We start from the raw sequence: 12,966 nt of genomic DNA, 5'->3' as shown, positions 1-12,966 counted from the left end.
GTAGGTGACTCTTTATCCACTGTGCCTGGTCGCAGGCTGGCTTCTCCCTGATTCCACACATCCATCTGTAGGTGACTCTTTATCTACCGTGCCTGGTCGCAGGCTGACAGCTGGCTTCTCCCTGAATCCACACATCCATCTGAAGGTAACTCTTTATCCACCATGCCTGGTCGCAGGCTCACAACTGGCTTCTCCCTGAATCCACACATCCATCTTTAGGTTACTCTTCATCCACCGTGTCTGTTCCCAGGCTGACAGCTGGTTTCTCCCTGAAACCACACATCCATTTGTAGGTGAATCTTTATCCACCGTGTCTGGTACGAGGCTCACAGCTGGTTTCTCCTTGAAACCACACATCCATCTGTAAGTGAGTCTTTATCCACCGTGCCTGGTCGCAGGCTGGCAGCTGGCTTCTCTCTGAAACCACACATCCATCTGTAGGTGAGTCTTTATCCACTGTGTCTGGTCCCAGGTTGGCTTCTCACTGAATCCCCACATCCTTCTGAAGATAACTCTTTATCGACCGTGTCTGGTCGCAGGCTGACAGCTGGCTTCTCCCTGAAACCACACATCCATCTGTAGGTGACTCTTTATCCACCGTGTCTGGTCATAGACTGGCTTCTCCCTGAATCCACACATCCATCTGTAGGTGACTCTTTATCCACCGTGCCTGGTCGCACGCTGGCTGTCTGGTCGCAGGCTGGCTTCTCCCTGAATCCAAACATCCATCTGTAAGTGAGTCTTTATCCACCGTGCCTGGTCGCAGGCTGGCAGCTGGCTTCTCTCTGAAACCACACATCCATCTGTAGGTGAGTCTTTATCCAATGTGTCTGGTCCCAGGTTGGCTTCTCACTGAATCCCCACATCCTTCTGAAGGTAACTCTTTATCGACCGTGTCTGGTCGCAGGCTGACAGCTGGCTTCTCCCTGAAACCATACATCCATCTGAAGGTGAGTCTTTATCCACCATGTCTGGTCCCAGGCTCACAGCTGGTTTCTCCCTGAAACCACACATCCATCTGTAGGTGACTCTTTATCCACCGTGTCTGGTCCCAGGCTCCCAGCTGGTTTCTCCCTGAAACCACACATCCATCTGTAGGTGACTCTTTATACATCGTTTCTGGTCCCAGGCTGGCTTCTCCCTGAATCCACACATCCATCTGTAGTGGACTCTTTATCCACCGTGTCTGGTACGAGCCTCACAGCTGGCTCTCCTTGAATCCACACATCCATCTGTAGGTGACTCTTTCTCCACCGTGTCTGGTCCCAGGCTGGCTTCTCCCTGAATCCACACATCCATCTGAAGGTAACTCTTTATCCACCATGCCTGGTCGCAGGCTCACAACTGGCTTCTCCCTGAAACCACACATCCATCTTTAGGTTACTCTTCATACACCGTGTCTGTTCCCAGGCTGACAGCTGGTTTCTCCGTGAAACCACACATCCATCTGAAGGTGAGTCTTTATCCACCGTGTCTGGTCCCAGACTGACAGCTGTTTTCTCCCTGAAACCACACATCCATCTGTAGGTGACTCTTTATACACCGTTTCTGGTCCCAGGCTCGCAGCTGGTTTCTCCCTGAAACCACACATCCATCTGTAGGTGACTCTTTATCCACCGTGCCTGGTCCCAGAATGGCTTTTCCCTGAATCCACAAATCCATCTGAAGGTAACTCTTTATCCACCATGCCTGGTCACAGGCTCACAACTGGCTTCTCCCTGAAACCACACATCCATCTGTAGGTGACTCTTTATACACCGTTTCTGGTCCCAGGCTGGCTTCTCCCTGAATCCACACATCCATCTGTAGGTTACTCTTCATCCACCGTGTCTGTTCCCAGGCTGACAGCTGGTTTCCCCCTGAAACCACACATCCATCTGAAGGTGAGTCTTTATCCACCGTGTCTGGTCCCAGACTGACAGCTGGTTTCTCCCTGAAACCACACATCCATCTGTAGGTGACTCTTTATCCACCGTGCCTGGTCGCAGGCTGGCAGCTGGTTTCTCTCTGAAACCACACATCCATCTGTAGGTGATGCTTTATCCACCGTGTCTGGTCCCAGGCTGGCAGCTGGCTTCTCACTGAAACCACATATCCATCTGAAGGTGAGACTTTATCCATCGTGCCTGGTCCCGGGCTCACAGCTGGTTTCTCTCTGAAACCACACATCCATCTGTAGGTTACTCTTTATACATCGTTTCTGGTCCCAGGCTGGCTTCTCCCTGAATCCACACAACCATTTGTAGGTTACTCTTCATCCACCGTTTCTGTTCCCAGGCTGACAGCTGGTTTCTCCCTGAAACCATACATCCATCTGAAGGTGAGTCTTTATCCACCATGTCTGGTCCCAGGCTCACAGCTGGTTTCTCCCTGAAACCACACATCCATCTGTAGGTGACTCTTTATCCACCGTGTCTGGTCCCAGGCTCCCAGCTGGTTTCTCCCTGAAACCACACATCCATCTGTAGTGGACTCTTTATCCACCGTGTCTGGTCCCAGGCTCACAGCTGGCTTCTCCCTGAATCCACACATCCATCTGAAGGTAACTCTTTATCCACCATGCCTGGTCACAGGCTCACAACTGGCTTCTCCCTGAAACCACACATCCATCTTTAGGTTACTCTTCATCCACCGTGTCTGTTCCCAGACTGACAACTGGTTTCTCCCTGAAACCACACATCCATCTGAAGGTGTGTCTTTATCCACCATGTCTGGTCCCAGGCTCACAGCTGGTTTCTCCCTGAAACCACACATCCATCTGTAGGTGACTCTTTATCCACTGTGCCTGGTCGCAGGCTGGCTTCTCCCTGATTCCACACATCCATCTGTAGGTGACTCTTTATCCACCATGCCTGGTCGCAGGCTCACAACTGGCTTCTCCCTGAAACCACACATCCATCTGTAGGTTACACTTCATCCACCGTGTCTGTTCCCAGGCTGACAGCTGGTTTCTCCCTGAAACCATACATACATCTGAAGGTGTGTCTTTTTCCACCGTGTCTGGTCCCAGACTGACAGCTGGTTTCTCCCTGAAACCACACATCCATCTGTAGGTGACTCTTTATTCACCGTGTCTGGTCCCAGGCTGGCTTCTCCCTGAATCCACACATCCATCTGAAGGTGAGTCTTTATCCACCATGTCTGGTCCCAGGCTCACAGCTGGTTTCTCCCTGAATCCACACATCCATCTGTAGGTTACTCTTCATCCACCGTGTCTGTTCCCAGGCTGACAGCTGGTTTCTCCCTGAAACCACACATTCATCTGAAGGTGAGTCTTTATCCACCGTGTCTGGTCCCAGACTGACAGCTGGTTTCTCCCTGAAACCACACATCCATCTGTAGGTGACTCTTTATCCACCGTGCCCTGTCCCAGAATGGCTTTTCCCTGAATCCACAAATCCATCTGAAGGTAACTCTTTATCCACCATGCCTGGTCACAGGCTCACAACTGGCTTCTCCCTGAAACCACACATCCATCTGTAGGTGACTCTTTATACACCGTTTCTGGTCCCAGGCTGGCTTCTCCCTGAATCCACACATCCATCTGTAGGTTACTCTTCACCGTGTCTGTTCCCAGGCTGACAGCTGGTTTCTCCCTGAAACCACACATCCATCTGAAGGTGAGTCTTTATCCACCGTGTCTGGTCCCAGACTGACAGCTGGTTTCTCCCTGAAACCACACATCCATTTGAAGGTGTGTCTTTATCCACCATGTCTGGTCCCAGGCTCACAGCTGGCTTCTCTCTGAATCCACACATCCATCTGTAGGTGACTCTTTATCCACCGTGTCTGGTCCCAGGCTCACAGCTGGTTTCTCCCTGAATCCATACATCCATCTGTAGGTGACTCTTTACCCACCGTGTCTGGTCCCAGGCTCCCAGCTGGTTTCTCCCTGAATCCATACATCCATCTGTAGGTGACTCTTCATCCACCGTGCCTGGTCGCAGGCTCACAGCTGGCTTCTCCCTGAAACCACACATCCATCTGTAGGTGATGCTTTATCCACTGAGCCTGGTCGCAGGCTGACAGCTGGCTTCTCCCTGAAACCACACATCCATCTGTAGGTGACTCTTTATCCACTGTGCCTGGTCGCAGGCTGGCTTCTCCCTGATTCCACACATCCATCTGTAGGTGACTCTTTATCTACCGTGCCTGGTCGCAGGCTGACAGCTGGCTTCTCCCTGAATCCACACATCCATCTGAAGGTAACTCTTTATCCACCATGCCTGGTCGCAGGCTCACAACTGGCTTCTCCCTGAAACCACACATCCATCTGTAGGTTACACTTCATCTACCGTGTCTGTTCCCAGGCTGACAGCTGGTTTCTCCCTGAAACCATACATCCATCTGAAGGTGTGTCTTTATCCACCGTGTCTGGTCCCAGACTGACAGCTGGTTTCTCCCTGAAACCACACATCCATCTGAAGGTGTGTCTTTATCCACCATGCCTGGTCCCAGACTGACAGCTGGTTTCTCCCTGAAACCACACATCCATCTGTAGGTGACTCTTTATTCACCGTGTCTGGTCCCACGCTGGCTTCTCCCTGAATCCACACATCCATCTGAAGGTGAGTCTTTATCCAACATGTCTGGTCCCAGGCTCACAGCTGGTTTCTCCCTGAAACCACACATCCATCTGTAGGTGACTCTTTATCCACCGTGCCCTGTCCCAGAATGGCTTTTCCCTGAATCCACAAATCCATCTGAAGGTAACTCTTTATCCACCATGCCTGGTCACAGGCTCACAACTGGCTTCTCCCTGAAACCACACATCCATCTGTAGGTGACTCTTTATACACCGTTTCTGGTCCCAGGCTGGCTTCTCCCTGAATCCACACATCCATCTGTAGGTTACTCTTCACCGTGTCTGTTCCCAGGCTGACAGCTGGTTTCCCCCTGAAACCACACATCCATCTGAAGGTGAGTCTTTATCCACCGTGTCTGGTCCCAGACTGACAGCTGGTTTCTCCCTGAAACCACACATCCATCTGAAGGTGTGTCTTTATCCACCATGTCTGGTCCCAGGCTCACAGCTGGTTTCTCCCTGAAACCACACATCCATCTGTAGGTGACTCTTTATCCACCGTGCCTGGTCCCAGGCTCCCAGCTGGCTTCTCTCTGAATCCACACATCCATCTGTAGGTGACTCTTTATCCACCGTGTCTGGTCCCAGGCTCACAGCTGGTTTCTCCCTGAATCCATACATCCATCTGTAGGTGACTCTTCATCCACCGTGCCTGGTCGCAGGCTCACAGCTGGCTTCTCCCTGAAACCACACATCCATCTGTAGGTGATGCTTTATCCACTGAGCCTGGTCGCAGGCTGACAGCTGGCTTCTCCCTGAAACCACACATCCATCTGTAGGTGACTCTTTATCCACTGTGCCTGGTCGCAGGCTGGCTTCTCCCTGATTCCACACATCCATCTGTAGGTGACTCTTTATCTACCGTGCCTGGTCGCAGGCTGACAGCTGGCTTCTCCCTGAATCCACACATCCATCTGAAGGTGTGTCTTTATCCACCGTGTCTGGTCCCAGACTGACAGCTGGTTTCCCCCTGAAACCACACATCCATCTGAAGGTGAGTCTTTATCCACCGTGTCTGGTCCCAGACTGACAGCTGGTTTCTCCCTGAAACCACACATCCATCTGAAGGTGTGTCTTTATCCACCATGTCTGGTCCCAGGCTCACAGCTGGTTTCTCCCTGAAACCACACATCCATCTGTAGGTGACTCTTTATCCACCGTGCCTGGTCCCAGGCTCCCAGCTGGCTTCTCTCTGAATCCACACATCCATCTGTAGGTGACTCTTTATCCACCGTGTCTGGTCCCAGGCTCACAGCTGGTTTCTCCCTGAATCCATACATCCATCTGTAGGTGACTCTTTACCCACCGTGTCTGGTCCCAGGCTCCCAGCTGGTTTCTCCCTGAATCCATACATCCATCTGTAGGTGACTCTTCATCCACCGTGCCTGGTCGCAGGCTCACAGCTGGCTTCTCCCTGAAACCACACATCCATCTGTAGGTGATGCTTTATCCACTGAGCCTGGTCGCAGGCTGACAGCTGGCTTCTCCCTGAAACCACACATCCATCTGTAGGTGATGCTTTATCCACCGTGTCTGTTCCCAGGCTGACAGCTGGTTTCTCCCTGAAACCATACATCCATCTGAAGGTGTGTCTTTATCCACCGTGTCTGGTCCCAGACTGACAGCTGGTTTCCCCCTGAAACCACACATCCATCTGAAGGTGAGTCTTTATCCACCGTGTCTGGTCCCAGACTGACAGCTGGTTTCTCCCTGAAACCACACATCCATCTGAAGGTGTGTCTTTATCCACCATGTCTGGTCCCAGGCTCACAGCTGGTTTCTCCCTGAAACCACACATCCATCTGTAGGTGACTCTTTATCCACCGTGCCTGGTCCCAGGCTTCCAGCTAGCTTCTCTCTGAATCCACACATCCATCTGTAGGTGACTCTTTATCCACCGTGTCTGGTCCCAGGCTCACAGCTGGTTTCTCCCTGAATCCATACATCCATCTGTAGGTGACTCTTTACCCACCGTGTCTGGTCCCAGGCTCCCAGCTGGTTTCTCCCTGAATCCATACATCCATCTGTAGGTGACTCTTCATCCACCGTGCCTGGTCGCAGGCTCACAGCTGGCTTCTCCCTGAAACCACACATCCATCTGTAGGTGATGCTTTATCCACTGAGCCTGGTCGCAGGCTGACAGCTGGCTTCTCCCTGAAACCACACATCCATCTGTAGGTGACTCTTTATCCACTGTGCCTGGTCGCAGGCTGGCTTCTCCCTGATTCCACACATCCATCTGTAGGTGACTCTTTATCTACCGTGCCTGGTCGCAGGCTGACAGCTGGCTTCTCCCTGAATCCACACATCCATCTGAAGGTAACTCTTTATCCACCATGCCTGGTCGCAGGCTCACAACTGGCTTCTCCCTGAAACCACACATCCATCTGTAGGTTACACTTCATCTACCGTGTCTGTTCCCAGGCTGACAGCTGGTTTCTCCCTGAAACCATACATCCATCTGAAGGTGTGTCTTTATCCACCGTGTCTGGTCCCAGACTGACAGCTGGTTTCTCCCTGAAACCACACATCCATCTGAAGGTGTGTCTTTATCCACCATGCCTGGTCCCAGACTGACAGCTGGTTTCTCCCTGAAACCACACATCCATCTGTAGGTGACTCTTTATTCACCGTGTCTGGTCCCACGCTGGCTTCTCCCTGAATCCACACATCCATCTGAAGGTGAGTCTTTATCCACCATGTCTGGTCCCAGGCTCACAGCTGGTTTCTCCCTGAATCCACACATCCATCTGTAGGTTACTCTTCATCCACCGTGTCTGTTCCCAGGCTGACAGCTGGTTTCTCCCTGAAACCACACATTCATCTGAAGGTGAGTCTTTATCCACCGTGTCTGGTCCCAGACTGACAGCTGGTTTCTCCCTGAAACCACACATCCATCTGAAGGTGAGTCTTTATCCAACATGTCTGGTCCCAGGCTCACAGCTGGTTTCTCCCTGAAACCACACATCCATCTGTAGGTGACTCTTTATCCACCGTGCCCTGTCCCAGAATGGCTTTTCCCTGAATCCACAAATCCATCTGAAGGTAACTCTTTATCCACCATGCCTGGTCACAGGCTCACAACTGGCTTCTCCCTGAAACCACACATCCATCTGTAGGTGACTCTTTATACACCGTTTCTGGTCCCAGGCTGGCTTCTCCCTGAATCCACACATCCATCTGTAGGTTACTCTTCACCGTGTCTGTTCCCAGGCTGACAGCTGGTTTCCCCCTGAAACCACACATCCATCTGAAGGTGAGTCTTTATCCACCGTGTCTGGTCCCAGACTGACAGCTGGTTTCTCCCTGAAACCACACATCCATCTGAAGGTGTGTCTTTATCCACCATGTCTGGTCCCAGGCTCACAGCTGGTTTCTCCCTGAAACCACACATCCATCTGTAGGTGACTCTTTATCCACCGTGCCTGGTCCCAGGCTCCCAGCTGGCTTCTCTCTGAATCCACACATCCATCTGTAGGTGACTCTTTATCCACCGTGTCTGGTCCCAGGCTCACAGCTGGTTTCTCCCTGAATCCATACATCCATCTGTAGGTGACTCTTCATCCACCGTGCCTGGTCGCAGGCTCACAGCTGGCTTCTCCCTGAAACCACACATCCATCTGTAGGTGATGCTTTATCCACTGAGCCTGGTCGCAGGCTGACAGCTGGCTTCTCCCTGAAACCACACATCCATCTGTAGGTGACTCTTTATCCACTGTGCCTGGTCGCAGGCTGGCTTCTCCCTGATTCCACACATCCATCTGTAGGTGACTCTTTATCTACCGTGCCTGGTCGCAGGCTGACAGCTGGCTTCTCCCTGAATCCACACATCCATCTGAAGGTGTGTCTTTATCCACCGTGTCTGGTCCCAGACTGACAGCTGGTTTCTCCCTGAAACCACACATCCATCTGAAGGTGTGTCTTTATCCACCATGTCTGGTCCCAGGCTCACAGCTGGTTTCTCCCTGAAACCACACATCCATCTGTAGGTGACTCTTTATCCACCGTGCCTGGTCCCAGGCTCCCAGCTAGCTTCTCTCTGAATCCACACATCCATCTGTAGGTGACTCTTTATCCACCGTGTCTGGTCCCAGGCTCACAGCTGGTTTCTCCCTGAATCCATACATCCATCTGTAGGTGACTCTTTACCCACCGTGTCTGGTCCCAGGCTCCCAGCTGGTTTCTCCCTGAATCCATACATCCATCTGTAGGTGACTCTTCATCCACCGTGCCTGGTCGCAGGCTCACAGCTGGCTTCTCCCTGAAACCACACATCCATCTGTAGGTGATGCTTTATCCACTGAGCCTGGTCGCAGGCTGACAGCTGGCTTCTCCCTGAAACCACACATCCATCTGTAGGTGACTCTTTATCCACTGTGCCTGGTCGCAGGCTGGCTTCTCCCTGATTCCACACATCCATCTGTAGGTGACTCTTTATCTACCGTGCCTGGTCGCAGGCTGACAGCTGGCTTCTCCCTGAATCCACACATCCATCTGAAGGTAACTCTTTATCCACCATGCCTGGTCGCAGGCTCACAACTGGCTTCTCCCTGAAACCACACATCCATCTGTAGGTTACACTTCATCTACCGTGTCTGTTCCCAGGCTGACAGCTGGTTTCTCCCTGAAACCATACAGTTTAAAGTTTACTTCACGTCTCATGCTGCCGGTTGTATAGATTCTGGCTATATAGGGCTATGTCGCGATCCCAAATTAAAGGATGAGATTAGAAACCAGTTATTTTCTTTATTTTCAGACTGACAGCTGGTTTCTCCCTGAAACCACACATCCATCTGAAGGTGTGTCTTTATCCACCATGCCTGGTCCCAGACTGACAGCTGGTTTCTCCCTGAAACCACACATCCATCTGTAGGTGACTCTTTATTCACCGTGTCTGGTCCCACGCTGGCTTCTCCCTGAATCCACACATCCATCTGAAGGTGAGTCTTTATCCACCATGTCTGGTCCCAGGCTCACAGCTGGTTTCTCCCTGAATCCACACATCCATCTGTAGGTTACTCTTCATCCACCGTGTCTGTTCCCAGGCTGACAGCTGGTTTCTCCCTGAAACCACACATTCATCTGAAGGTGAGTCTTTATCCACCGTGTCTGGTCCCAGACTGACAGCTGGTTTCTCCCTGAAACCACACATCCATCTGAAGGTGAGTCTTTATCCAACATGTCTGGTCCCAGGCTCACAGCTGGTTTCTCCCTGAAACCACACATCCATCTGTAGGTGACTCTTTATCCACCGTGCCCTGTCCCAGAATGGCTTTTCCCTGAATCCACAAATCCATCTGAAGGTAACTCTTTATCCACCATGCCTGGTCACAGGCTCACAACTGGCTTCTCCCTGAAACCACACATCCATCTGTAGGTGACTCTTTATACACCGTTTCTGGTCCCAGGCTGGCTTCTCCCTGAATCCACACATCCATCTGAAGGTGAGTCTTTATCCACCGTGTCTGTTCCCAGGCTGACAGCTGGTTTCTCCCTGAAACCATACATCCATCTGAAGGTGTGTCTTTATCCACCGTGTCTGGTCCCAGACTGACAGCTGGTTTCCCCCTGAAACCACACATCCATCTGAAGGTGAGTCTTTATCCACCGTGTCTGGTCCCAGACTGACAGCTGGTTTCTCCCTGAAACCACACATCCATCTGAAGGTGTGTCTTTATCCACCATGTCTGGTCCCAGGCTCACAGCTGGTTTCTCCCTGAAACCACACATCCATCTGTAGGTGACTCTTTATCCACCGTGCCTGGTCCCAGGCTCCCAGCTAGCTTCTCTCTGAATCCACACATCCATCTGTAGGTGACTCTTTATCCACCGTGTCTGGTCCCAGGCTCACAGCTGGTTTCTCCCTGAATCCATACATCCATCTGTAGGTGACTCTTTACCCACCGTGTCTGGTCCCAGGCTCCCAGCTGGTTTCTCCCTGAATCCATACATCCATCTGTAGGTGACTCTTCATCCACCGTGCCTGGTCGCAGGCTCACAGCTGGCTTCTCCCTGAAACCACACATCCATCTGTAGGTGATGCTTTATCCACTGAGCCTGGTCGCAGGCTGACAGCTGGCTTCTCCCTGAAACCACACATCCATCTGTAGGTGACTCTTTATCCACTGTGCCTGGTCGCAGGCTGGCTTCTCCCTGATTCCACACATCCATCTGTAGGTGACTCTTTATCTACCGTGCCTGGTCGCAGGCTGACAGCTGGCTTCTCCCTGAATCCACACATCCATCTGAAGGTAACTCTTTATCCACCATGCCTGGTCGCAGGCTCACAACTGGCTTCTCCCTGAAACCACACATCCATCTGTAGGTTACACTTCATCTACCGTGTCTGTTCCCAGGCTGACAGCTGGTTTCTCCCTGAAACCATACATCCATCTGAAGGTGTGTCTTTATCCACCGTGTCTGGTCCCAGACTGACAGCTGGTTTCTCCCTGAAACCACACATCCATCTGAAGGTGTGTCTTTATCCACCATGCCTGGTCCCAGACTGACAGCTGGTTTCTCCCTGAAACCACACATCCATCTGTAGGTGACTCTTTATTCACCGTGTCTGGTCCCACGCTGGCTTCTCCCTGAATCCACACATCCATCTGAAGGTGAGTCTTTATCCACCATGTCTGGTCCCAGGCTCACAGCTGGTTTCTCCCTGAATCCACACATCCATCTGTAGGTTACTCTTCATCCACCGTGTCTGTTCCCAGGCTGACAGCTGGTTTCTCCCTGAAACCACACATTCATCTGAAGGTGAGTCTTTATCCACCGTGTCTGGTCCCAGACTGACAGCTGGTTTCTCCCTGAAACCACACATCCATCTGAAGGTGAGTCTTTATCCAACATGTCTGGTCCCAGGCTCACAGCTGGTTTCTCCCTGAAACCACACATCCATCTGTAGGTGACTCTTTATCCACCGTGCCCTGTCCCAGAATGGCTTTTCCCTGAATCCACAAATCCATCTGAAGGTAACTCTTTATCCACCATGCCTGGTCACAGGCTCACAACTGGCTTCTCCCTGAAACCACACATCCATCTGTAGGTGACTCTTTATACACCGTTTCTGGTCCCAGGCTGGCTTCTCCCTGAATCCACACATCCATCTGTAGGTTACTCTTCACCGTGTCTGTTCCCAGGCTGACAGCTGGTTTCCCCCTGAAACCACACATCCATCTGAAGGTGAGTCTTTATCCACCGTGTCTGGTCCCAGACTGACAGCTGGTTTCTCCCTGAAACCACACATCCATCTGAAGGTGTGTCTTTATCCACCATGTCTGGTCCCAGGCTCACAGCTGGTTTCTCCCTGAAACCACACATCCATCTGTAGGTGACTCTTTATCCACCGTGCCTGGTCCCAGGCTCCCAGCTGGCTTCTCTCTGAATCCACACATCCATCTGTAGGTGACTCTTTATCCACCGTGTCTGGTCCCAGGCTCACAGCTGGTTTCTCCCTGAATCCATACATCCATCTGTAGGTGACTCTTCATCCACCGTGCCTGGTCGCAGGCTCACAGCTGGCTTCTCCCTGAAACCACACATCCATCTGTAGGTGATGCTTTATCCACTGAGCCTGGTCGCAGGCTGACAGCTGGCTTCTCCCTGAAACCACACATCCATCTGTAGGTGACTCTTTATCCACTGTGCCTGGTCGCAGGCTGGCTTCTCCCTGATTCCACACATCCATCTGTAGGTGACTCTTTATCTACCGTGCCTGGTCGCAGGCTGACAGCTGGCTTCTCCCTGAATCCACACATCCATCTGAAGGTGTGTCTTTATCCACCGTGTCTGGTCCCAGACTGACAGCTGGTTTCCCCCTGAAACCACACATCCATCTGAAGGTGAGTCTTTATCCACCGTGTCTGGTCCCAGACTGACAGCTGGTTTCTCCCTGAAACCACACATCCATCTGAAGGTGTGTCTTTATCCACCATGTCTGGTCCCAGGCTCACAGCTGGTTTCTCCCTGAAACCACACATCCATCTGTAGGTGACTCTTTATCCACCGTGCCTGGTCCCAGGCTCCCAGCTGGCTTCTCTCTGAATCCACACATCCATCTGTAGGTGACTCTTTATCCACCGTGTCTGGTCCCAGGCTCACAGCTGGTTTCTCCCTGAATCCATACATCCATCTGTAGGTGACTCTTTACCCACCGTGTCTGGTCCCAGGCTCCCAGCTGGTTTCTCCCTGAATCCATACATCCATCTGTAGGTGACTCTTCGTCCACCGTGCCTGGTCGCAGGCTCACAGCTGGCTTCTCCCTGAAACCACACATCCATCTGTAGGTGATGCTTTATCCACCGTGTCTGTTCCCAGGCTGACAGCTGGTTTCTCCCTGAAACCATACATCCATCTGAAGGTGTGTCTTTATCCAC

The sequence above is a fragment of the Oncorhynchus mykiss genome, chromosome 17, assembly GCF_013265735.2.
Source record: "Oncorhynchus mykiss isolate Arlee chromosome 17, USDA_OmykA_1.1, whole genome shotgun sequence".
NCBI lineage: Eukaryota > Metazoa > Chordata > Actinopteri > Salmoniformes > Salmonidae > Oncorhynchus > Oncorhynchus mykiss.
The sequence above is the reverse complement of the archived record's forward strand: the minus strand, read 5'-3'. Positions refer to the sequence as shown.